General features: G+C 36.8%; 2 non-coding genes across 2 annotated transcripts; both read left to right on the top strand.

Moving 5' to 3' along the window:
• Positions 1-9765: 9765 nt before the first annotated feature.
• On the top strand, positions 9766-9839 carry TRNAN-GUU. Its single transcript has one exon. It is a non-coding gene; the product is annotated as a tRNA-Asn (tRNA).
• An 8210-nt stretch (positions 9840-18049) lies between these two features.
• TRNAN-AUU lies at positions 18050-18123 on the top strand. Its single transcript has one exon. It is a non-coding gene; the product is annotated as a tRNA-Asn (tRNA).
• The last annotated feature ends 6865 nt before the right edge of the window (positions 18124-24988 follow it).

Genomic DNA, 24988 nt, shown 5'->3' with positions numbered 1-24988 from the left:
GAAAAATGGATCCGAACCTTCAACGAAATCCTCGGTTTAGTGGAATGCCCAGAGGAACACCGCGTAGAGATAACCTCGTTCCACTTCAGACACAAGGCTGATCTTTGGTAAATCCACGAAGAACCCACTTATGGGCAACAACCGAGAGTTCAACTGGGAATGCCTAGGAGCACGGCTACGAGGGCAATTCCACCCCGCACCCGTAAGGGCAACCATGTACGAGGAAATTCTCCACCTAAAACAAGGGATGGCCACCGTCAGGGAATACCACAAACAATTCCTCCAACTGGCTCGTTTCGCACCTGAATTAGATCCTACAGAGACGACCAAGATAAAGAAGTCTGTGACAGACCACCAATTAAGAAACCCAGAAGGCCCTAATTGTAAGCAAACCCCGAACCCCTAACGAAGCCTACATCAGTGCTGTCGACCTCTATCGAATCCAACTTCTACAAACGGTAAATTCACGAACAAACCCGAAAGAAGAAGTAACAGAAGTGGGAGACCACTGGTAAAGAGGACTAGGAACGCCAATTAAATGCAAGGAAGTAAAGTAGTACATAAACAACATCTTTTCTTAATTGTTAGCACGAATTGTCGAAAAGGGCTCGATATGACAAGAAGCAATAGACGCGTGGAAAGTATCATACAACTAAAGCTTCCCTGCAATAAAGTTCTTACCTTGGAACAAAGACCTTGATGGTTTTAAGGCACCGTAAGAAGTGCATGTGACACACAAAATCGCCAAAACACCATGCGACGTCAAGGGCAGTCAATCAAATGCATTCCAAGGAAGAGAAATGCGTCATCAAGCACTTGGTCACCAAAGGATTGAACAAAGAGCGAGTGACAAGCCAAACTCCAAGAAAAACCAAGAAGTCTTATCATTAATCAAGCAAGGAAAAGACAAAGTTGGCTTATAACCAACTACCCGGTGAAGATGACGAGGTTGCTAAACTGGAAACCGGACCCGACCTACTGAGCGGAAAGAACATACGAGAGTCTTGACTCATCTAGAACTCGTGCTTAAGGATCAATAACACTGTACGATGGGTCATCCTATGTATTCAAATCCCTTTTATTGTGCACATAGGCATGGGGCTTGTCGGGACTTGAATCTGTGCATTCTTGGGATTTTTCCCGAAGGAATTCACTCTTCCTAGTCACCTTCCCGCGGGTCCCCAACGGGACCTTGATGGGACCCTAACGGGACCTTGGCGGGACCTTGACGGGGCCCTGACAGGAGCTTGGCAGGCGGACGACCGCCCACCTCGCGCCCACTGGTACAATGTGCTGATTTCTTAACTCCTCGTTTTATTGATTCATGGCGCACTTGTGTGCCTCGATTGATGAACGCGAGTCTTGGGTAAGGAACCATGGGTTGCCCAAACATGGTGTCCTCGGTAAAAGACCTTGACACGCAAGACACCGTCGGAAAAGCACAACCAATTGCATTACACGTGGAGTTGAAGTTGGACTCTACGATGCAACCGACTAGGGATGATTGGCGTGAAGGATTGTGCAAACCAAGGAGGTGAGTTGGGAACTCATGCTAAGGACTCACAAAGGCCTTAAAAGTCAAAACGCTAAGGATGGACCGGGACCCCCTCAAACCGTGGATATTGTTCAAGCAAATCAGAGGGCTCCTTACAAGTTGTATGAAATCAAGAACGACGTAGTCCGTGGTGCTAGGCAAAAAGTAAAAGAGCAAATTTGTGCCAAGGCCTCAAGGGTTATTAAGGACCCACAAGGAAATGAGATGACTCGTAAAGTCACCGAGTCATCCCACAACGAGATTAGGTAACCAACTGCGCATCAAGAAGAAAAAGAGCATGCAAGGGCACCTTCATCATTAAAAGTAACACAAAAGGGCACAACAAGCCGAACCTCGGGGAAGACATGAAGTCTTACTAAGAATTTCATTCACTAAAAAGGAGATGAAATTCAATAAGAAGAGAAAGTCAACCCAAAGTTTATCGACTCCCAAGAGACTTTGGGAAGAATTTGGGAAGTGTGCCCTAAAAGATTGGCTTGGTTGACCAAACTTAGTCAAGACCTTGGACGCATTAAATAAGTAAGTATTAAATCATCACGGTCGATTCCCTCAAGATAGAAAAGAAGGATGAAACTTAAGCTTGGGAAGCAAGGTCCTACAAGGATCTTAAAGTAAAGCAAGTGCCAACACCAAAGGAGAAGGATCATCAGTTCATCAATACGTCGTGATCAAAGCATCAAACCAGAATAGTCACTTGAATCGAGAACCCTTAACCCATCCTAGCCGAATCCCTTTCCCTCCCTTGGATAACCGAGCCCCTCCTTATTACAAAACCCTTTCTACCCTTCAAACCCCATTCTTGATTCCCTATTTTAACGATTCCATAAAAGGTAGCAACCTCACCTCCTAAAGTTGCAAACCTTGAAAACTTTGATCCTAATTCCTAAATTCACTTTGTCCTCAAGTTTGAAACCCACTCTCTTAATCCATTTAACCCAATCGTTCCCAAAAAAACCAGTACACATAGATATACAATTATATATTCTTCCCATCGAATACATTCTATCAATATGACCACCGTACTACTTTTGACTCGTTATCCCTGTAATGACTTCTAAGCTTCGGGGACGAAGATTCCCGTAAGGGGGGGAGAGTGTAACACCCCGTGTTACGACCTTCAATCCCGGATTAATTATTTAATTAATCCCGTTAATAATAATTAAATATGATTTAAATTGGTTAGGTTTCCCTTTAAATAATTAATAAGGTCCACCATGAATCGTGGACCCTTGCCTAAACTAGAGTTTTAAGCCTATTAGGAATAAAGAAAGTAAACCTTTTACTAGTCAGATTCTAATTAGGAATCCTAGACCTATTTCTCTATTACGAATAAAGGAAGTAGGCCTTTTACTATTCAGATTATGATTAGGATTCTCTTTAATTAATTAATATGGTCCACTATGGACCTTGGACCCTCATCCCTAAAACAAGTCCTTAGTCCTATAAGGAATAGGATTAGTAAACCCATACCACTTAGACCCTAATTAGGACTCTTAAATATATAAATAAGGTTATAGGAGGCACCTAGATCTTACACCACAATAATCTCTCACCACACAAGAAGTTCTAAGAATTCCCTTAGAAGAAATCAAGAAAGAAGAAAGCTTAAAGAAAGACCCTTCATAGCCAAGGAATTAATTAAGGCTAAGAGGTAACCCATGTCTCAACAAAACTTATTTTCCTTGCTATAATTATCTTCTTTGGCCTCCTCTTTATACTTGTGTCTTGATGAATCGTTTATGATATTGATGATATGTTCTTGATGATTGTGAGATGATTTTATGGGTGATCTTGATGATCTTGATGATGATAAGAGGTTCTTGATGATTATGTGATGTTCTTGATGAATCTTGATGTTTTGGTAATTAAAAGATGAACTATGGTTTTATTGATTTGAATATGATTAGAGCCCTAGGTTAAAATTGGGAATTTCGTATTGTGTTATTCTTGATATAATTGGGTGGGATTTCGCATGTTCGGGTGTTGATTATGTTTAGAAGTCATGATAGGATATGTGCTATGTGATTCTTGCTTTTGATCCGTTAATTATCTACGTGGTGTCATCAATTGCGTTTAAAAGTGTCTAAGCATGGTTTCGGGTTCCACAACGGATCCCGGGACGTTTATTTTGATAAAGAGTCAGTGGGGGGTAGGTGGGGGTAGGGGGACCCGCCACCTACCCGCTGCCCGAGAAGGGCGTCACCGGCAGCGGGCAGCCGGCGGGCAGGCAACCGCCCGCCGGGCACCCGCTGCCCGGAGACTTATCGCCGGCGGGTGGTCCTCCACCCACCGGCTACCCGCTGGAAATTATCCAACTCGGGATTCCGGCTTCCCCGTTTGATGTTTCCCCGACCCTCGTGGTGTCCCAACGGACTCCGTTTATCGTGCCTAAGTCTAGTTTGATGTTTCGGGTACCGTTCGTAGGATAAATGAGTCTTATATATCGCATGCTAGTTGAATTGGTATCCCGTCGGCCTAGGCGAAAGAAGTATGAACCCCTTAAGACTATTCCTAGTTTGTGGATGACCACGCATAGGTTTCTTTATACGTTTTCTCCCCTTTCCCAATGTGCTAATATGAGTTGCATGTACTTGCTATGTGTTATGTGTGCATGATACCCCAATTTGGTTGCGATCAAATTGGTTATTCCTGAGCTGCAGTGCAGAAGCTGGCTGCGGTCAGAATTACACTCTCGGGCTGTGGTCCACCATTTGGTTGCGATCAAACGTATTACATGAGCTGCAGTTCATATTCCTGGCTGCGGTCAGATGATCACTTTTGGGCTGCGGTCCACCGTTTGGTTGCGATCAAATGCTTTACATGAGCTGCGGTTCATATTCCTGGCTGCGGTCAGATGATCACTCTTGGGCTGCGGTCCACTGTTTGGTTGCGATCAAACATTATGATGAGCTGCGGTTCATCGGTCGGTTGCGATCGACCCCTTCGTATTGCGATACGAGACAGGGTGCTGCGGGGCCGTGTCAAAGCTATCTGCGCTGACCCTCATGTATGGGCATGGGATTGGTCCTGTGGCGCCACCAAAGTGTGCTTGTGTGTGATGAGATACGAATTGGAATGATGATATGAATGAGATGAAGTGAATCTGTGATCATAGGATATATGCTAGTATCTTTATATGCTTGATTATAACTGTTGAATGTGCTTATCCCTATCTGTCGAGTCTATTCTTGGTTTTAAAACTAGTGTCTCTTAAGTATATATCTTCCTGCTTCAAAATGGTTTTCGTATATATATATATATATATATATATATATATATATATATATATATATATATATATATATATATATATATATATATATATATATATATATATAATGTATTTCAACGCGTTGGAGTGGGTTACCAGCATTATTCGCTGAACAGATATATTTGGATTTCAGGCACAGATAATTAGCTCCAGAGCGCGCTAGAGGACCCGAGGCTTAGATAGATTGTTTCATATTCGGCCTGCGTGCCATAATGATGTAATGATGTTGTTTAAGGATATTTAGATAGTTTAGCCTGTGCATCTGAGTTCTCCAGCTTAGATGTGGCATAACACCCCGTATTCTTATGATTAGTACTGCTCTGTTTGGGGTTTAATGAGATTTGACCCTTATTATATAAGCTTTAAAAGTTTCGAAAATCTGGGGTGTTACAGCCACCGTACCAGTGGGTGGTTAGCGGGTGGACGACCACCGGCCGGTGTACCCGCTGGTACAGTGTCGCCCGCCGGCGAGCAATCCGGCGGGATGTTGTCCTCCCGCCGTGGTACGGGCGGGGCGGTGTGTCGTTGGGTCCCATTTGTTGTTTCTCCGTACCCCGTTGTGCCCCGTTTTATGTTTGAAAGTCTAGTTTGACATCATGGATACCGAATTGGGATTCGTGAGTCTTGGGTATTGTATGTGGTTTAAGTTGGTATCCCGTTGGCCTAGGATGAGGTTTGTATGTTCCCTTGGGAGTCTTGTGGTTGTCTGGTTGTCGTTGGAGGTAGAGTCTAAAGTTGTTCCCCGTGGGTTGAGTTTTTTTTTTTTTTTTTTTTTTTTTTTGTATTGTGTCAACCGTTGATAAGAGTCTATGTGTTTGTTGTACTCTTCCCTTTGACTATCCCTTGTTGAAGTATTGTTGAGTGTTGTGTACTGTTGTGTTGGAAAGGTAGATCTGATGGGGTCGCAGTACTTTTGGAGTTTGGTGCTGCGGTACCCTTGGTGTTATAGGCTGCAGTACCTTTGGAGTGAGGTGCTGTAGTACCTTTGGTGTTATGGGCTGCAGTACCTTTGGAGTGTGGTGCTGCAGTACCTTGGGTATTATGAGCTGCAGTTCTTTTGGAGTGTGGTGCTGTAGTACCTTTGGCATGCAGTGGGTTGTAGTACTTTTGGAGTGTAGTGTTACAATTCCTTTGATACATTATGGGCTGCAGCACTTTTGGAGTGCAGTGCTGCAATACCCTTGGAGTGATATTGTGCCTTGATTGGGCGTAACAGATCTGCGAATGGAGTTTGAGTCTTGTTGTTATCTTGTCTTGTGGTCTTATGATGCATGCTAATACCTTTATGTGTTTTTATATTTTCGAGTATGTTGGTATGTTTCAAGTCCTGATCTTGGTTTTAAAGCTAGAGTTGTTTAGAACTATATATGTATTCCCAAGTCTCAAAATGGTTTTCTTATATCTACCTATATTGTACTCAACGCGTGGGAGTGGGTTACTCCGCATTATTCGCTGACATTATGCTTCAAAGATAGTTACACTTCCTAAATTATAGGAAGCATTTATATTGTACAATGGATGTTTGTTGGTTGAATGAATGAGAATCCTTCGCATTTTCTTTGTGTACTCTCAGTTTACGCTTTTCTTCTCTTCGCATTTTCTCTATGCACTCTCAATTTACGCTTTTCTTCTCTCTCTCTCTTATTCAGACACTCGATAATTAGTACGTAATAGTCTATTGCAATCGACAATCACCGAAGATTAACAACAAAAATAAATCTCAAAACACAACACGTTATCAGCACGAAGCTCTAGATCATCGGTGAATGGTACAGATTCCTTAAATCCTAATTATTTGCTTGTACAATGCTGTCAAATGTATCTGTCGGGCCGGGTGTGGGGGACCCTTGGGTTTGGGGATTCAACGTTTTTGGGAAGAATAAATGTTAATTCTAAAAATCTGTGTTGCTCTATTTTTATTGACCTGCAATTTATATGATTTTGATTAGGGGTTGTATTTGCGTATTCAATGCATGAAATTAAAATTACCCTTGATTTTGTTTGTCCTCCGCACTCTCGTTTTACCTTTTTGTTTTTATTCCTGCGATTGGCCATTGCAACCTCTGTCAAGCACCGTTCCCATAAATGGTGTGAACGGCGGAAATATGTCGACCTCCCGATCGGAGAGCTCCACGTGAGTTCAGCGATCCAAACCGCTCCTGTACATCGGCGTGCTTTGACGAGTGACGCAGTCAACGCGTTCCTTGACCCCTCCGCCATGGAACCAGCCGACGATCCGGACCAGACCAGGCCGGTTGCGTTGCGGCCGGCGATCCAGACGAGACCTGATTGGCCTTCTCTCCGCGACCCGCCTTCTGATTGGCGCATCTTCCTGGGAGTGGAGTCGCTTTTCTGCAATTTGTGATCGGTCTTCATTTAATTGCTACAGTCAATTAATTTGGTTTCATTTTTAATTCTTTATCTGGTTGCCGTGTGTATGTATATATCTGTTTACATGAAATTTTCTTTCTATGCTTCCCTTCATCCCCCAATTTTTCAAATTGATCAAAATGGAAGCATGCCTAAACATTAGTTCTGGTCATGATATATACTGCATACGTATATTAACTATTTTAAATTCTTTTAATGAGTTGATGAGCACTTTCCTGTTGAGTTTGTGAATTCTAATTAGTAAAATAGTACAGAAGTGATAATGTGTTTAATCCTTTAATTCTGCATTGCTAATGTTTTACTCTAAAGATTGGAGGGAATCACCATGAAATTCTTGTGTAGATAACATTTAATATTAAAAATGTATTTTGTAGATAATACCCTCGATCACCAAACGTGAATTTACACAGCTCGCTTTTGACGGAGTACTGTTACCCCATCACAAAGTACTGGTGGGAAGGCACAAACACTTAGTTTGCCCGAAGCAAACACGATATTGAATGATAATGATGATGATCTATTGCAGTACGAGCTTGAATATTATGGTGATCGTGAGCCCTGTGATTGTTTGATATACAATTATAAATTTATTTATCCCTTTTACAAACATTTTATTAGTAATTTTCTAATCCTTTTTGGACATGAATATGTTTTAATTCATGATGGCTATGTACATTTTGTTTATTTTATTTTTATATGACTTTTTTAATATTAATGTAGTTATTACATTATTCATTCATGTGACATGAGTATCATGAATATTTAATTTGATTCTCAAATCATTTTATTAATATGTTCATTTAAATGCTATGATTAAAGCTTGATATTATCTTATTTTGATTGTTTAGAACTCTGCAAATACTATTGTTGTTTGCTCAATGGGGACTGAAATGACCCTTTTCTTGGTGGATAGTGCAACAATGCCACACTATCCTCGCGAATAAGAGGTATTTTCATACTCCATCTAAGAAAAATGGCAATATCCTTCCTAAGGGTACAGAGCTAATAATTGAAGATGTTTTTTTATACCCTCAATCTAAGCATACGTTGCTTAGTTTTAAAGACATTAAGTCTAATGGCTTCTATATCGAAACAAAAACTTCAAATACAACAGAATACCTAATCATGGCGCAGCTTGTAGCTGGGCAAAAACAAGAGGTTGAAGAGTTTGCTTCTCTATCCTCTAGATTATATCATACTTACATAAAACCCAGTAATACATGTAATGCATTATCTATGACTTTCAAGAACCCACATTCCTTCCAATTATGGCATGACCGATTGGGTCATCTAGGGCAACAAATGATAGGCCATATTATTTCTAACTCAGCTAGACATAATTTCTCTAGCTCCAATATTTTTCCTACACAACAATATACGTGTATTGCTTGCACGAAAGGCAAATTAATTGCTCGCCATCACGTACTAAAGTTGGACATGAATCCCCAGTTTTTCTCCAAAGATTAAAGGGTGACATTTGTGGACCGATCCATCCATCATCTGGACCTTTCAGATATTTCATGGTCCTTATTGATGCTTCCACTTAGTGGACTCATGTTAGTCTACTATCCACTAGAAATAAAGCATTCGCTAAATTTGTTGCGAAAATCATTGAATTGAATGCCCAATTTCCTAATTATCCCATTAAATCGGTTAGAATGGATAATGCTGGAGAATTCACATCAAAAACATTAGATGATTATTGTATCACTTTGGGCATCAAAGTGGAGCATCCGGTACCTCATGTCCACACACAAAACGGTCTAGCAGAATCTTTGATTAAGCATATTAAATTGATTGCTAGATCATTGCTTCAAAAGTCAAGTTTACCAACTACTTGTTGGGGGCACGAAATACTACATGCTGCAAGTCTAATACAACTCTGGCCCACTGCATATCATGATTACTCCCCTTTACAGCTAGTACGAGTGTCAGAACCAGACATTTCCCACCTGCGTATATTTGGTTCTGTAGTCTATGTCCCCATACCACCTACACGTCGTTTACCTCTATGGGCCCACAATGAAAGCTTGGTATTTATATTGGTTATGAATCTCCCTCTATCATTAAATACCTAGAGCTCATGACCGGCGACCAATTTACTGCGATGTACGTAGACTACATCTTTGATGAAGATCATTTCCTGGTATTAGTGGGAGAGAAGAGCCCACAGTTGGCGGTGGTTACAGACGCTGGTAAGAAGAGATTAAGATACTAAGAGACTAAAGACAGAAAAAGACTAAATTGCCCATGGCAAATCGTAGCTATCGCTGGCTTATTGACGGACTACGGTCAGAGGGACTGAATCAACGAAAAACAATTATTTTCGGGGACCAAATCGATGAATAAGCGATTGAGGGACTACATTGACAGTTCGCTAATAATAGAGGGACCAAATCATTTATTCCCTCTTAGTATAATTGTCTAATCTTATAATCAAATAAATGTACACTTTCAAATATTAGAATTGTTTATAATTTAATCTTTAATTTTACTATCTAGATAAATATTATTGTGAATACGAAAAAATGATGTATTGTAATGACTAGCTAGAATAGCTCAGTTGGTTAGAGCATGTGGCTGTTAACCACAAGGTCGGAGGTTCAAGCCCTCCTTTTAGCGAAACATATATGTTGGTTTGGAAAATCATCTCAATTTACTTGCTAACCCGACCAATTAATTTAAGATGAGTTCAACATCAAGAGAAATCCATCCTTCTAGCGAGAATGGGCAACATATATGTTTTAGGTTTGGAAAATCATCTCAATATACTTGCTAACCCGACCAATTAATTCAAGTTGAGTCTCCTTCCAGCGAGAATGGGCAACATATATGTTTTAGGTTTGGAATATCATCTCAATATACTTGCTAACCCGACCAATTAATTCAAGTTGAGTCTCCTTCCAGCGAGAATGGGCAACATATATGTTTTAGGTTTGGAAAATCATCTCAATATACTTGCTAACCCGACCAATTAATTCAAGATGAGTTCAGCATCATGTTTGTGATGATAGGATAGAAAGTATTATATTTTAAAACTATCATAGTTTGATAAATAAGATTTTCAAAACACTTTATATTGAAAAAAAATTTGGTAATTTTTTTACTAGAATCACTACATATTGCTCATTTCTGACAATTTAAAAAATGAAAATGCTAAGAATAAGTGTAATTTATAAATTTTGATGATGTTCTTAAAATGCAAATTGAAATTAGATTTTTCAACTTAGATGGATTTTATTTTTCTAGAATAATTGTCTAGGCAAAATATTTAAGGTACAACCTTCGTCAAAATGCGCAAACGCAATAGAAAAGTATACTTTTGATTTTTGAAGCAGATGATTATAGTATGTCATCTTAATTCAAATTTGAGTTAATATTTGTGAAATTTGTGTTTTTAATTTCTCAATATTCATTGTTTATTATTTTAGTTCCTAACATTTTATTGTTACAATATATCACTTTAACTTATCAAATAAGTTTTAGTTTATGCCATGGAGTATGTTATATTCTGTTGGGTTTTTACTAGTATATGAGTATTTTAGTAATTTCATATATTTATTCTTTATAATGCTATTTAATTTAGATACTTCATTTGCAAAATAATGAACTTGATTTTCATAGGTTCGTGTAAGGGTTAAATAGATATGATATATAACAATTGCAATGGAAAAATTTAGAGGATGTAAATTATTTATTTTGCAAATGAAATGCCTTAATTAAAGAGGTTATACTAAAGAAACAAATTACTAAAATAGCAATGTAATAAGTAAAACTGTAATGTAGTTTAATGGTTTTGTTACTTTAGCGATTACAAGTACAACTTATTTAAAAAGTTAAAGAGTCTAATATAGTAAGTGAAGAACTAAAACAAATAATAGATAATAATTTAGGGATTAAAAATGAAAATTTGTCATAATATTTTATAGCAAATAAGGCTATAAAAAGATTATTCTAGATTTTAAACTAGCATGTGATCAACAATTTTTTTTTTTTTTTTGGAATAAGGTTCAAATTTGCCACTGAACGTAACCTGAAAATGCAATTAGGCCACTGAACGAAAAAAAAAAAAGTGCAATTAGGCCATTGAACACTCAAGAAATGTGCAATTAGGCCACTGAAGTCTCCAAACGTATGCAATTTTACCGGATAGCAGGTTACCATCAATTTTAGCAGGTTACCTGCTTACGTGGCAGCTTAGTTAGCATTTTTAATAATTTTTAAATAATTTTTAATAATTAATTTTAATAATAAATTTTATAAAAAATTGGAAAAAATTAAATAAAAAATAAAATAAAGTCGTTTTTATTTTTTATTTTTTTTAACAAAAAATTATTATTAAAATTTATTAAAAATTAATTAGAATTTATTAAAAATGCCAACTCAGCTGCCACGTAAGCAGATAACCTGCTAAAATTGAGGGTAACCTGCTATCAGGTGAAATTGCACATTTTTGGAGTGTTCAGTGGCCTAATTGCACTTTTTTTTCGTTCAGTGGCCTAATTGCATTTTCAGGTTTCGTTCAGTGGCCAATTTGAACCTTATTCCTTTTTTTTTTTTTTTTTAAATAAAGGTTAAATAAGTCATCAAAACTAGACACATAAATGCAAAAAGTTTTTAATGCAATGATCTCCTCAAAGTCTCAAACAAGCAAAAATCTACCAAAATAACTTGTTTTACCTATTAAATATAGTAGATTAGTCGCTCATGTTATCTAGTTTTAAAAAATATTTTTACTTTTTTATTTAAAAAGTTTTATCCATGTCTTCACTGTTGGAAAATTAGTCAGAATATGTCGTAGATCTAGGCTACTATTTATATAGGCTGAGTATAGACGAAATCCTGAATCAATCGGTGACGTGCTCAAGACACTACCTTAAAAGCAAATATTTCCCGGAGACGATAACAGTCTTACCGGTTGCTTTCGACCAGTTAACACCGAAGCTCAGGATTGCAGAAGAGAAGAAGAGAAGAATGTATTGAGTGATTAGAATTGAGGAAGAGCAGAGTATTTATAGTGCTGAAAATACCTGCCCCTCCTCTCTCAGTCATTCATTATTCCGCAAATTAAGGTGAGTTTGTGGTGAACATGCCCACAAAATAGGAAGACAATTTGTGTGGATGGTAGATTTCTATACGAAATTTACCTCTAAAAGGGCAAAAAACTCGGAACAAAAATAAGGACCGAGTAAAATGCTAACCCCACCCCACCCCACCGCGCGTGCGAACTGAGTCGAGCGGGCGGCCACTGCGCGCGCGTGTGGGGTTCCCCTTTTTTTCTCACTCTACAATAGTTTAAGACTCCCAAAAGGTTGGCAATAAAAATGAGGGAAAGAGTCCCTTATTAAATCAATGTGGGACAAGAGTCTCTTCCTTCTACTCACTTGTTAAGCTACCATCTTGAATGTAATCTCCAACAATCCCCCACACAAGCATGGGTACTGATCTTTGATGTCAGTGGTTGTACCTTGAACTGACACGTAGTGACTTGAGTAACTTTCTCCTTTATAGTGACTTAGATCTTGAACTACCGAAAGAAGAGTTAGTTTTGAACTCAGTTCACACACCAGCATTCATCATGTAAGGTAATATATAACTTGTATTTTCACGTAAGGTCAACTCTTTGACCTGAGGCCTATCTCTGAATAGGTGTGTTTAATTTCTAGGTTTCTATGATCTCGTAAGCTTTGCTTACTGCACCGCTACTAAGCCCATCTCCCTCGATGCTTCGAGGATGGCCCTTTTGTTTAGCCCCTCCGTGAGGGGATCTGCAATATTCTTTTCAGATTTCACATACTCTAGTGAAAGTACGCCACTTAGAATCAGTTGTCTCACAGACTCATGTCTGACTCTTATGTGTCTCCTCTTTCCATTATAAGCACTATTCTTTGCTATGCATATGGCAGCTTGCGAGTCACAATGTATGGGTACTGACGGCGTAGAACACCCCACAACGGCACGTCTGCCAGTAGGTTTCTAAGCCACTCAGCTTCTTGCCCTGCTAGATCAAGAGCTATAAATTCAGCTTCCATCGTTGATCTAGCTATGCATGACTGTTTCGTGGATTTCCACGATATAGCTGCTCCTCCCATGGTAAAAATATACCCACTGGGGAGCTTACCTCATCACTGTCATTTACCCAATTTGCATCGCAATACCCCTCTAGGGACGTGGGGAAACCAGAAAAGTGCAATCCCCAGTTGATAGTTCCCCTTAGGTAGCGCAACACCCTCTTTAGTGCATTCCAATGGGTGTCGTTGGGATTATGAGTGTATCAACTCAGTCGATTTACTGCAAGTGCAATGTCAGGTCTGGTATAGTTCATTAAGAACATCATACTCCCAATTATTTTCGCATATTCCTCTTGGGACACACTTACCTCTGTGTTTTTTGAGAGTTTTGCACTTGGGTCATATGGGGTTTGAGCCGGGGTCACTTCAAAACTGTTAAACTTCTTTAGCAGTTTCTCTGTGTAGTGACCCTGTGACAACTTGTAGCCATCTCTCTCTTTGATGACTTTCACTCCAAGTATCACATCAGCTTCGCCCATATGCTTCATATCAAACTTGTCACATAGAGACCTCTTTGTCTCTTTTATTGCATTTATATTTGAGCTAAAGATTAACATATCATCTACATAAATGCAAATTAAGACAATGCTAGACTCAATTTCTTTTGAGTACAAACAAGCATCCGACCGATTTACTGAGTATCCCAGATCTAACAGTGTTTTGTGGAATTTCTCGTACCACTGTTTGGGAGCTTGTTTTAACCCGTACAGGGATTTTACTAGCCTACATACCTTAACTTCTTTCCCGGGATTGGCGCATCCAGGAGGTTGACACATGTAAATTTCTTCTTCCAGGTCTCCATTTAGGAAAGCTGTTTTTACGTCCATTTGATGGACTAGCCACTTGTGGGAAGACGCCAGGGCAAACAATATGCGTATTGTGGCTATTTTGGTTATAGGAGAATAGGTGCAGAAGTAGTCTTCACTGAACTTCTGTTTATATCCCTTAGCCACAAGTCTTGCTTTGAACCTTTCGATCGACCCGTCGGGTCTCATCTTCCTTTTGAAGATCCACTTGCAGCCAATTGGTTTGGCTCCCTTTGGTAGGTCTACAACCTCCCAAGTGTGAATAGACTTGATTGAGTCTAGCTCACTTCGAATTGCTTCTTTCCAAAAGACCGCATCGACTGAGCGCATGGCTGCCTCAAAGGATTTTGGTTCCTCTTCTAGAATTAACTGACACACGAATTGATCAGAAATTTCATTAATGTCATTTATTTTAGAAATGTACGTAATGAAATCAGGCCCAAAACTTGTCTCAGTCCTTTGTCTCTTACTTCTTCTAGGTTCTTCTGTCTCTGTTTCAGAAGTCGAAGGCAGTGAGGACGAGCCTTTTTTCATAGGTAGTTGGTGCAGGTTTTAGTGGGAAGATGTGTTCGAAGAACTCCGCCTCTCGTGCCTTGCACATAGAGTGGCCATCTAGGTACATAAACCTATATGCAGCGCTATTTTCTGCATACCCCACAAATATTGCATCTGAGGTTTTAGGGCCAAGATTAGGTTTCTTGAAGTGAGGAAGACCTACCTTGGCAAGGCACCCCCATACTTTGAAGTATTTTAGATTGGGTGCGTAACCTTTCCATAATTCATATGAAGTTTTCTCATAACGTTTGTGAGGTATCCTGTTGAGGATGTGGTTAGCTGTTAAGGCAGCTTCCCCCCACAGAGAGTTTGGAGCGCTTGCGCTTATCAGAAAGGCGTTGATCATTTCCTTGAGGGTTCTATTTTTCCTTTCAGCCACACCATTTTGTTGTGGTGTATAGGGTGCTGTCACTTCATGGATGATCCCATGTTTTTCAAGAAAGGTCTTTAAGGGAGGTAGACTCATACTCTCCACCTCTGTCAGACCTAAGTCTTTTTATCTTTTTCTCTAACTGATTTTCTACTTCAGTTTTAAAGATTACAAATTTTTGTTCTGCCTCATCCTTAGTTCTAAGCAGATATATCATTGAAAAACGAGTGAAATCATCTATAAAGGATATATAATATCGCTTTCCCCCTTTTGTCTCAGTACTTTTAAAATCAGCTATGTCTGAGTGAATTAACTCTAAAGCACAAGTTGTATGATGCTTTGCAGTAACGAAAGGTTTTCTAGCTAGTTTAGCTTCAACACATACTTCACATTGAGAAAGCGAATCATTTTGCACGTTTGAAAGCATATTCATAGTTTTTAATCTACTCATGCATTTGAGAGCAATATGTCCTAATCTAGCATGCCATACATCAAAAGAAACAGCAATATACGCAGAACCGCCATTACGAGTAGCAAGATTATTCATGAAAGTCTCAATGTTAGCAGAGGTAAACACAATGAAGGGCAAAACAAACAGCCCCCCACGTAAATAAGCTTTCCCTAAATACTCCTCCCTACGAGTCAAGATCATTCGTTCGGATTCAAACACAAGTTTGATCCCGGCCCTAACCAACAAAGGCCCCAACACCAAATTCCTTCGTAGGGAGGGGACGTATAACACATCAGACAAAAAATAGATACTTTGTGGAATTGAGTTTTATCTCTACTGTTCCTACACTTCTTACCTCAGCAGTACTGTCGTTTCCTATAAAGACTTGATCTCCTTGTCCTTGAGTGAAGGCACGGAACTCCTTGAACATGATCCTACTCGCGCAGAAGTGACGAGTTGCTCCAGTTTCAATGATCCACTCATCCGTGCCAGTCACCACATTTGCCTCCAGCGTCACAACCGCTGCTATGACTTCAGTCTCTTCCACCACATTCGCTTGATGCTTGTTTTCTTGTTGAACGGTCATCTGGTCGTTTGCCCCCCATCGGCGGTAGCATTGAGCCGCGCGATGACCGTTCTTCCCACAGACGTAACAGGGTCCTCCTTTCCCTTGCTTCTGGTTCTTGTTGTTTTTGAACTTGTTGTTATTTTTAACTTTGAATCCTTTTTTCCAGCCTTTGCTTTGTCCACCATTCACAGTTTTGGACCTATCACATTTAACATCACTGGATTCAACCATGTTAGCTTTTAACGTACCAAAATTAGAAACAGACCTTTGGTGATAGGCGTCTTCTATGTTGATGTGATTGACCATCTCTTCCCAGGTGTAATCCTTGGACTCATGTTTCACTTTGTTTTGAAACTCTCCCCAGGATTCTGGCAGCTTCTTAAGTAAAGCATAGGTTTGTAGCATTACACTTACCGGAATTAGTTCAGCTTCATGGTCGGACACCAGGTTTTCATATTCGTGCACTTGCTCGATAACTGGTTCCGTATCTACCATGCGATAGTTGAGCCAGCGCCCAACCGTGTACTTTCTCCGGCCAGCATCATCAGCGCCATACTTCCTTTTGAGCATGTCCCAAATCTCCTTTACAGATTTGTATTTAGCATATATGTCTAATAGGTTGTCAGACATATGGTGCAGCAGGATACCGCGACGGTTTTGTTGTCCCGCTCGAACTTAGCCCGGATGTCTTGGGACTTGTCAGCTGCGACAGGTGGTGGAGGGATAGAACCAGGGGTCCTAGGGGAGTCGCCATCTGGTTGAGGATTAGAAGACTCACCAGTTTTGGTTTCAGCAGGTTCAGGGACATACGTGAGCACGTATTCTAGCTCAGCAGATTCGAAGTGTATGAGCATCTTGACTGCCCAACGACGATAGTTTAGGCCGTCAAGAGGTTGAAGCTTGGCAAGGTCAGTTGCAGGCTTAGATCCGAAGGTCGACATGATAACTTAAGCACAGATATTTGCTTTTAACTGTTGGAAAATTGGTCAGAATATGTCATAGATATAGGCTACTGTTTATATAGGCTGAGTATAGAAGAATCTTTGATTAAGCATATTAAATTGATTGCTAGATCATTACTTCAAAAGTCAAGTTTACCAACTACTTGTTGAGGACACACAATACTACATGCTGCAAGTCTAATACAACTCTGTCCCACTGCATATCATGATTACTCCCCTTTACAGCCAGTACGAGTGTCAGAACCAAACATTTCCCACCTGCGTATATTTGGTTCTGTAGTCTATGTCCCCATACCACCTACACGTCGTTTACCTCTATGGGCCCACAATGAAAGCTAGATATTTATATTGGTTATGAATCTCCCTCTATCATTAAATACCTAGAGCCCATGACCGGCGACCAATTTACTGCGATATACGTAAACTGCATCTTTGATGAAGATCATTTCCCGGTATTAGTGGGAGATAAGAGCCCACAGTTGGCGGTGGTTCCTAACGCTGGAAAGAAGAGATTAAGATACTAAGAGACTAAAGACAGGAAATGACTAAATTGCCCATGGCAAATCATAGCTATTGACGGACTACGGTCAGATGGACTGAATCGACGAAAAACAAATATTTTCGGGGACCAAATCGATGAATAAGCGATTGAGGGACTACATTGACAGTTCGCTAATAATTGAGGGACCAAATCGTTGATTCCCTCTTAGTATAATTGTCTAACAATTATTATGGTAATTATGCTAAACATAGGTCATTGGATTTATTTTTATAATAATTACAAATAAATTATTACACCATTTTTTTCATATTTATTTTAGTATAATAATATAATTACATAAATCATATTGCATATTGGTTTTTTTATAATAATTGCAGACAAAAGAGTCATATATTATTCAATTAATTGAGTTATACTTTTGCACTAATCTTATAATCAAATAAATGTACACTTTCAAATATTAGAATTGTTTATAATTTAATCTTTAATTTTACTATCTAGATAAATATTATTGTGAATACGAAAAAATGATATATTGTAATGATTAGCTGGAATAGCTCAGTTGGTTAGAGCGTGTGGCTATTAACCACAAGGTCGGAGGTTCAAGCCCTCCTTCGAGCGAAACATATATGAGTTCAACATCAATAGAAATCCCTCCTTCTAGCGAGAATGGGCAACATATATGTTTTAGGTTTGGAAAATCATCTCAATATACTTGCTAACCCGACCAATTAATTCAAGATGAGTCTCCTTCCAGCGAGAATGGGCAACATATATGTTTTAGGTTTGAAAAATCATCTCAATATACTTGCTAACCCGACCAATTAATTCAAGATGAGTCCAGCATCATGTTTGTGATGATAGGATAGAAAGTATTATATTTTAAAACTATCATAGTTTGATAAATAAGATTTTCAAAACACTTTATATTGAAAAAAAATTTGGTAATTTTTTTACTAGAATCACTACATATTGCTCATTTCTGACAATTTTAAAAATGAAAATGCTAAGAATAAGTGTAATTTATAAATTTTGATGATGTTCTTAAAATGCAAATTGAAATTAGATTTTTCAACTTAGATGGATTTTATTTTTCTAGAATAATTGTCTAGGCAAAATATTTAAGGTACAACATTCGTCAAAATGCGCAAACGCAATAGAAGAGTATACTTTTGATTTTTGAAGCAGAAGATTATAGTATGTCATCTTAATTCAAATTTGTGTTAATATTTTTGAAATTTGTGTTTTTAATTTCTCAATATTCATTGTTTATTATTTTAGTTCCTAACATTTTATTGTTACAATATATCACTTTAACTTATCAAATAAGTTTTAGTTTATGCCATGGAATATGTTATATTCTGTTGGATTTTTACTAGTATATGAGTATTTTAGTAATTTCATATATTTATTCTTTATAGCGCTATTTAATTTAGATATTTCATTTGCAAAATAATGAACTTGATTTTCATAGGTTCGTGTAAGGGTTAAATAGATATGATATATAACAATTGCAATGGAAAAATTTAGAGGATGTAAATTATTTATTTTGCAAATGAAATGCCTTAATTAAAGAGGTTATACTAAAGAAACAAATTACTAAAATAGCAATGTAATAAGTAAAACTGTAATGTAGTTTAATGGTTTTGTTACTTTAGCGATTACAAGTACAACTTATTTAAAAAGTTAAAGAGTCTAATATAGTAAGTGAAGAACTAAAACAAATAATAGATAATAATTGAGGGATTAAAAATGAAAATTTGTCATAATATTTTATAGCAAATAAGGCTATAAAAAGATTCTTCTAGATTTTAAACTAGCATGTGATCAACAATTTTTTTTTTATATTTTGAATAAAGGTTAAATAAGTCATCAAAACTAGACACATAAATGCAAAAAGTTTTTAATGCAATGATCTCCTCAAAGTCTCAAACAAGCAAAAATCTACCAAAATAACTTGTATTACCTATTAAATATAGTAGCTTAGCCGCTCATGTTATCAAGTTTTAAAAAATATTTTTACTTTTTTATTTAAGAACTTTTATCCATGTCTTCACTGTTGGAAAATTGGTCAGAATATGTCATAGATCTAAGCTACTGTTTATATAGGCTGAGTATAGAAGAAATCCTGAATCAATCGGTGACGTGCGCAAGACACTACCTTAAAAGAAAATATTGCCCGGAGACGGTAACAGTCTTATTACCGGTTGCTTTCGACCAGTTAACACCGAAGCTCAGGATTGCAGAAGAGAAGAAGAGAAGAATGTATTGAGTGTGACAGGATAATAGGGCTGGCACCCGACCCGGATCACAAATGAGCATCTGACTCAGCATCACATGGGATCCCAACGGGCAGAACTCCAACGGTTAGAATTCCAACAGGTGTCACCTTTATTGTCATTGAAGCCACCTTTGATGCCACCATTGATGAGAGAGAGTTAAAGCCTCAACGCTTCATTCATAACTCTTCATATTCTTGCCGTTAGCTCATCTCCCCAAGGATGTCTCTTCATGTTGTTACCGTTAGGACCTAGCATAAATAGAACTTCCCTCAGCTGTGCAGGGGACACACTGTACTTTCTATACTGAGACAAAGGCAATACAACTATTGTCACTTTCTTATTCGTTACTCTTATATTATATTTCCGGTAATATATTTACCGTCAGAGTGATTAGAACTGAGGAAGAGCAGGGTATTTATAGTGCTGAAAATACCCGCCCCTCCTCTCTCAGCCATTCATTATTCCGCAAATTAAGGTGAGTTTGTGGTGAACATGCCCACAAAATAGGAAGACAATTGTAACACAATTTGTGTGGATGGTAGATTTCTATACGAAATTTACCTCTCAAAGGGAAAAAAATTCGGAACAAAAACAAGGACCGAGTAAAATACTGACCCCACACCTCGCGTGCGAACTGAGTGAGCGGCGGCACGCGTGTGTGGGATTCCCCTTTCCTTCTCACTCTACAATAGTTTAAGAATCCCAAAAGGGTTGGCAATAAAAAGGAGGAAAAGAGTCCCTTATTAAATCAATGTGGGTCAATGTGGGTCAAGAGTGTCTTCCTTCTACACACTTGTTAAGCTACCATCTTGAATGTAATCTCCAACATTCACCACCGACGACAAAGACCTCCACATTTGCTATTCAACATCCCTCATGTCAATTTCATCATGTATTCTCCGAAGTTTAAACTTTCAAGCACTAATCAACAAATATTTTCTATTCGCAAATTTACATATGTTTTTTAATGAGGCAAAGTAGTTCTTCACCAGAACTTCATCAATTTTTCATCCAAGACAAATGGTTTTCTTTCGTCTCACAGATCTAAGACAAAGGAGTATTTCGTAAATAGTTGTTAGCTGGTTAGTGGGCTTGAATAGTACATAATTAAAATAATTACCAAAACCAATTCATGCAATCCAATATATGCTTTCTTTTAATCTGCTAGGCAATATATGCTTCAACTTAATTTTAATTCCTTTTTACGTACAAAGAAAAATAGAATAATTAGTTTCTATTTTTAACTAGTATTTTCATTCGTGCGATGCACAGAATTAATTTGATGTAATATATTAAGAATATTTGGATCAATATATAATTATTTAAATTAAAATATTAAATATTATATAGTGCAATTAAAGATATATATATATATATATATATATATATATATATATATATATATATATATATATGCATGGTTAGGATCGTTTGTGTTTTTGATGTTATCATTGCTTAAATTTGAGAAAATAATTGCTAAAATTAATAGTTAATATGTAGATGTACCCATGCTGTGCTGTAACTTTAAAGATTTTATTTATCAGTGTTTAGTATTTTTATAAATTAGGCAAACGTGCTAATTCTCTAGCAACTCAGTTATAGGAATGAATTGTTATCCTAATTCATTTGTATGGAAGATATATTTATTGTTTAGATATATAAAAATTTTCCCATTTTTAAAAAACATAATATCACCGATTGTATTTACTTTTATTAATAGTATAGATTAATTTCATTTTGAAATCATTGGTTCACATATTTGAATTATTTATTTACTTTTAATTATTCTCATTGTAAACATAAATGATATTTCAATAATTAATTTATGATATATATCAAATTGTATCCTTTTTAAAATAAAAAATTTTCACATGTTTAGGGGTTAAAAAATATTTTAAAATTATTTTTATTTTTAAAATATTTTCCAGCAACCCAAACACTCCCTTAGTCTTCCATAAAAAACTGATAAAGATCAAGAAAAGTCATTTCATTAAGGAAATTAAAACTAATTAAAATAAATCTAATCATGCTATATTTATTTGTAACTTTATATTAATTTCATTTTGAAATTATTGGTTTACATATTTGAATTAGTTGTTTTTTATTTAATTATTCTCATTGTAAACATATATGATATAGAAATAATTAATTTATGATATTTATCAAAATTGTATCTTTTTTTAAAATATAAAAATTTTGCATGTTTAGGGGTTCAAAATATTTTAAAATTATTTTTTATTAGTAAGTATTTTTATTTTTAAATTATTTTTCATCAACTCAAACACTTCATTAAGAAAATTAAAACTAATTAAAGTAAATCTAAGCATGCTATATTAATTTGTAACTATATATTAATTTCATTTTGAAATCAATGGTTCGCATATTTGAATTATTTATTTTTTCTTTAATTATTATAAACATAAATAATATTGTACTAATTAATTAATAATATTTATCAAATTGTATTTTTTAAAATATAAGATTTACACATGTTATGGGGGGTTAAAAAAATATTTTAACATTTTTTTTAGAAAGTACTTTTATTTTAAAAATATTTTCCAGCAACCCAAACACTCCCTTAGTCAATCATAAAAAACGGATAAAGAAAAGCCAATTCATTAAGGAAATTAAAAATAATTAAAATAAATATAATCATGTTATATTTATTTGTAACTGTATATTTATTTCATTTTAAAATCATTGGTTCACATATTTGAATGATTTGTTTTTATTTAATTATTATAAACAAAAATTATATTGTATTAATTAATTAGTGATATTTATCAAATTGTATTTTTTAAAAATATAAGATTTACACATGTTATGAGGGGTTAAAATAATATTTTAAAATTATTTTCTATTAGTAAGTATTTGTATTTTTAAAATATTTTTTAGCAACCCAAACACTCCCTTAGGGAAAATTATACCGTGGATCGCGGTCTACAAAGCATTGTGGTCCAGACATCAAATATGCACTTCAGTTTCATTTCAACAGAACTACAATATCATTTTGATATAACTACAGTTTCGCTGGACATTATACACTTAAATATGTAAAATTACTCCGTATTATTCAGTTTTATTTTGTATATACACTGCAGTTTCATTTCAACATAACTACAATTTCATTTCAATTGTATTCAATTGCAGTTTCATTTGATAATATAATTTTAAAAAAAAATAGTACGTGAGTAACGTGAGACAGTGCCAGTTTAGATACACTATAATGTCTGTCATTTTGGACCATGATCCACAAAGCTTTGTAGACCACGGTCTACAGTATAATTTATGCTCCCTTAGTCTCCCATCAAAAACTGATAAAGAAAAGTCATTTCATTAAGGAAATTAAAACAAATTAAAGTAAATTTAATCATGCTATATTTATTTGTAACGGTATATTAATTTCTTTTTGAAATCATTGGTTCAAATATTTGAATTATTTTTTTTCTCTTTAATTATTATAAACATAAATGATATTCTACTAATTAATTTATAATATTTATCAAATTGTATTTTTAAAACTATAGTGTTTTATCCGTGTGTTCCACATAAAATTTTTTATTATTGTGAATTTAAAATTTAAAATAGAAAAAAATTAAAAGATGTTAAAATGTAAAATATAGTAATATAGTTGGACTTTTATATATTTGGTCAAGTATCTATTTTCATAACATGCAAAATTAAAATTTAAATTGGAATAAGGGCCAAATTGGCCACTGAACATAACACAATAGTGCAATCAGACCACTGGACCAAAAAAATGTTCAATTACTCCTACATGGACTCTTACATGGCATTTTTTTTCCAGCCCTTCTTTCCGGTTGCCTTGCTGACGTGGACTCTTACATGGCATTTTTTTTTCCTTTACTTTTTCTTTCTTCCTGGTCTTCTTCTTTCAACAGACGCCATTTGCGACATTTTTCCCCACCCGGAGTTTTGTAAATCCCTCCTGCAAAGTAACAATTCCATGAATATAAACAATCTGGGGCGATTTTCCCTCCGCCTTCCAACATTTCCATCGAATTCTCCCCTTCGCTTTAAAACGGCACCCAATTGTAAGTTTCATCGTAAGGGAGGTTATTAGCGGGGTAAAACATACGCCCCCCGGGGAGGCGGAGCAAGTTTCCGGTGTCGGAGAGGGAATCGCCAAATTGGTAGATGCGTTTGAAGGAAGGAAGGGGCGGGGAGTTGGTAGCAAAGGCTAAAGGGAAGAGAAAGAAATCAGTGAGAAACAAGGAAGAAACCATTGCAGGTTGCAGTCTCTCTCCCACGCCTGCACCGGAAAAAAAGGTATATTTTTTTCCTGCAATTAGCTCATTATTTATAGGACAACCTTGTAGTTCCACCGTATAAAGACAAAGTTGAATTCCAGTATTGTGTCACAGGACATTAACATAGCTGCTAGGGTATATAATGTTTCGTTGCTGAAGGCGGTGTACAAGAGGCGGTTGTGCACGGCGAGGGAGCTAACCTAGGCGATGGGGCAGGGATTGAGGGAGGAGATGCAGTGGACAGTTACGACGAAGTTTAAGGTTTTCGGAGAGAGTTTTTGGAGGGAAGGGACCGAGAATAGGAAGAATTAAAGGAGAATAGCATATGAAAGAAAGAAAAAGTAAAAGGAAAAGAAATAAAATGACATGTAAGAATCCACATCAGCAAGGCAACCGAAAAGAAGGGATGGAACCCGCTAATAGGTGAAATTGGAGGGATTTGTGCTGTTAAGTGGAGTAATTGAATGTTTTTTAGGTCTAGTTGTAACACCCCAGATTTTCGAAACTTTTAAAACTTATATAATAAAGGTAATACTATTATTAATACCGAAATAGAGTATAACTAATCATAAGAGTATAACTAATCATTTTGGCTGTGGTCAATAGAGTATAACTAATCATAGGAAAACCATTTTGAAGCCGGAAGATATATACTTAGGAGACTCTAGCTTTAAAACCACGAATAGACTCGACAAGTAGGGACAAGCACATTCAACAGTTATAATCAACCATATAAAGACACTAGCATATATCCTAAGGTCACAAGCTTATTTCACATCACTTATATCATCATTCAATCATTATCTTATCACATAAACACACTTTGGTGGCACCATAGGACCAATCGCATGCCCATACATGAGGGTCAGCGCATATAGCGCTAACACGTCCCCACAGCACCCTGCCTCGTACCGCAGCACGAAGGGGTTGACC

Source organism: Ipomoea nil, unplaced genomic scaffold (genome assembly GCF_001879475.1).
Source record: "Ipomoea nil cultivar Tokyo-kokei standard unplaced genomic scaffold, Asagao_1.1 scaffold3017, whole genome shotgun sequence".
NCBI lineage: Eukaryota > Viridiplantae > Streptophyta > Magnoliopsida > Solanales > Convolvulaceae > Ipomoea > Ipomoea nil.
The sequence above is the reverse complement of the archived record's forward strand: the minus strand, read 5'-3'. Positions and strand labels throughout refer to the sequence as shown.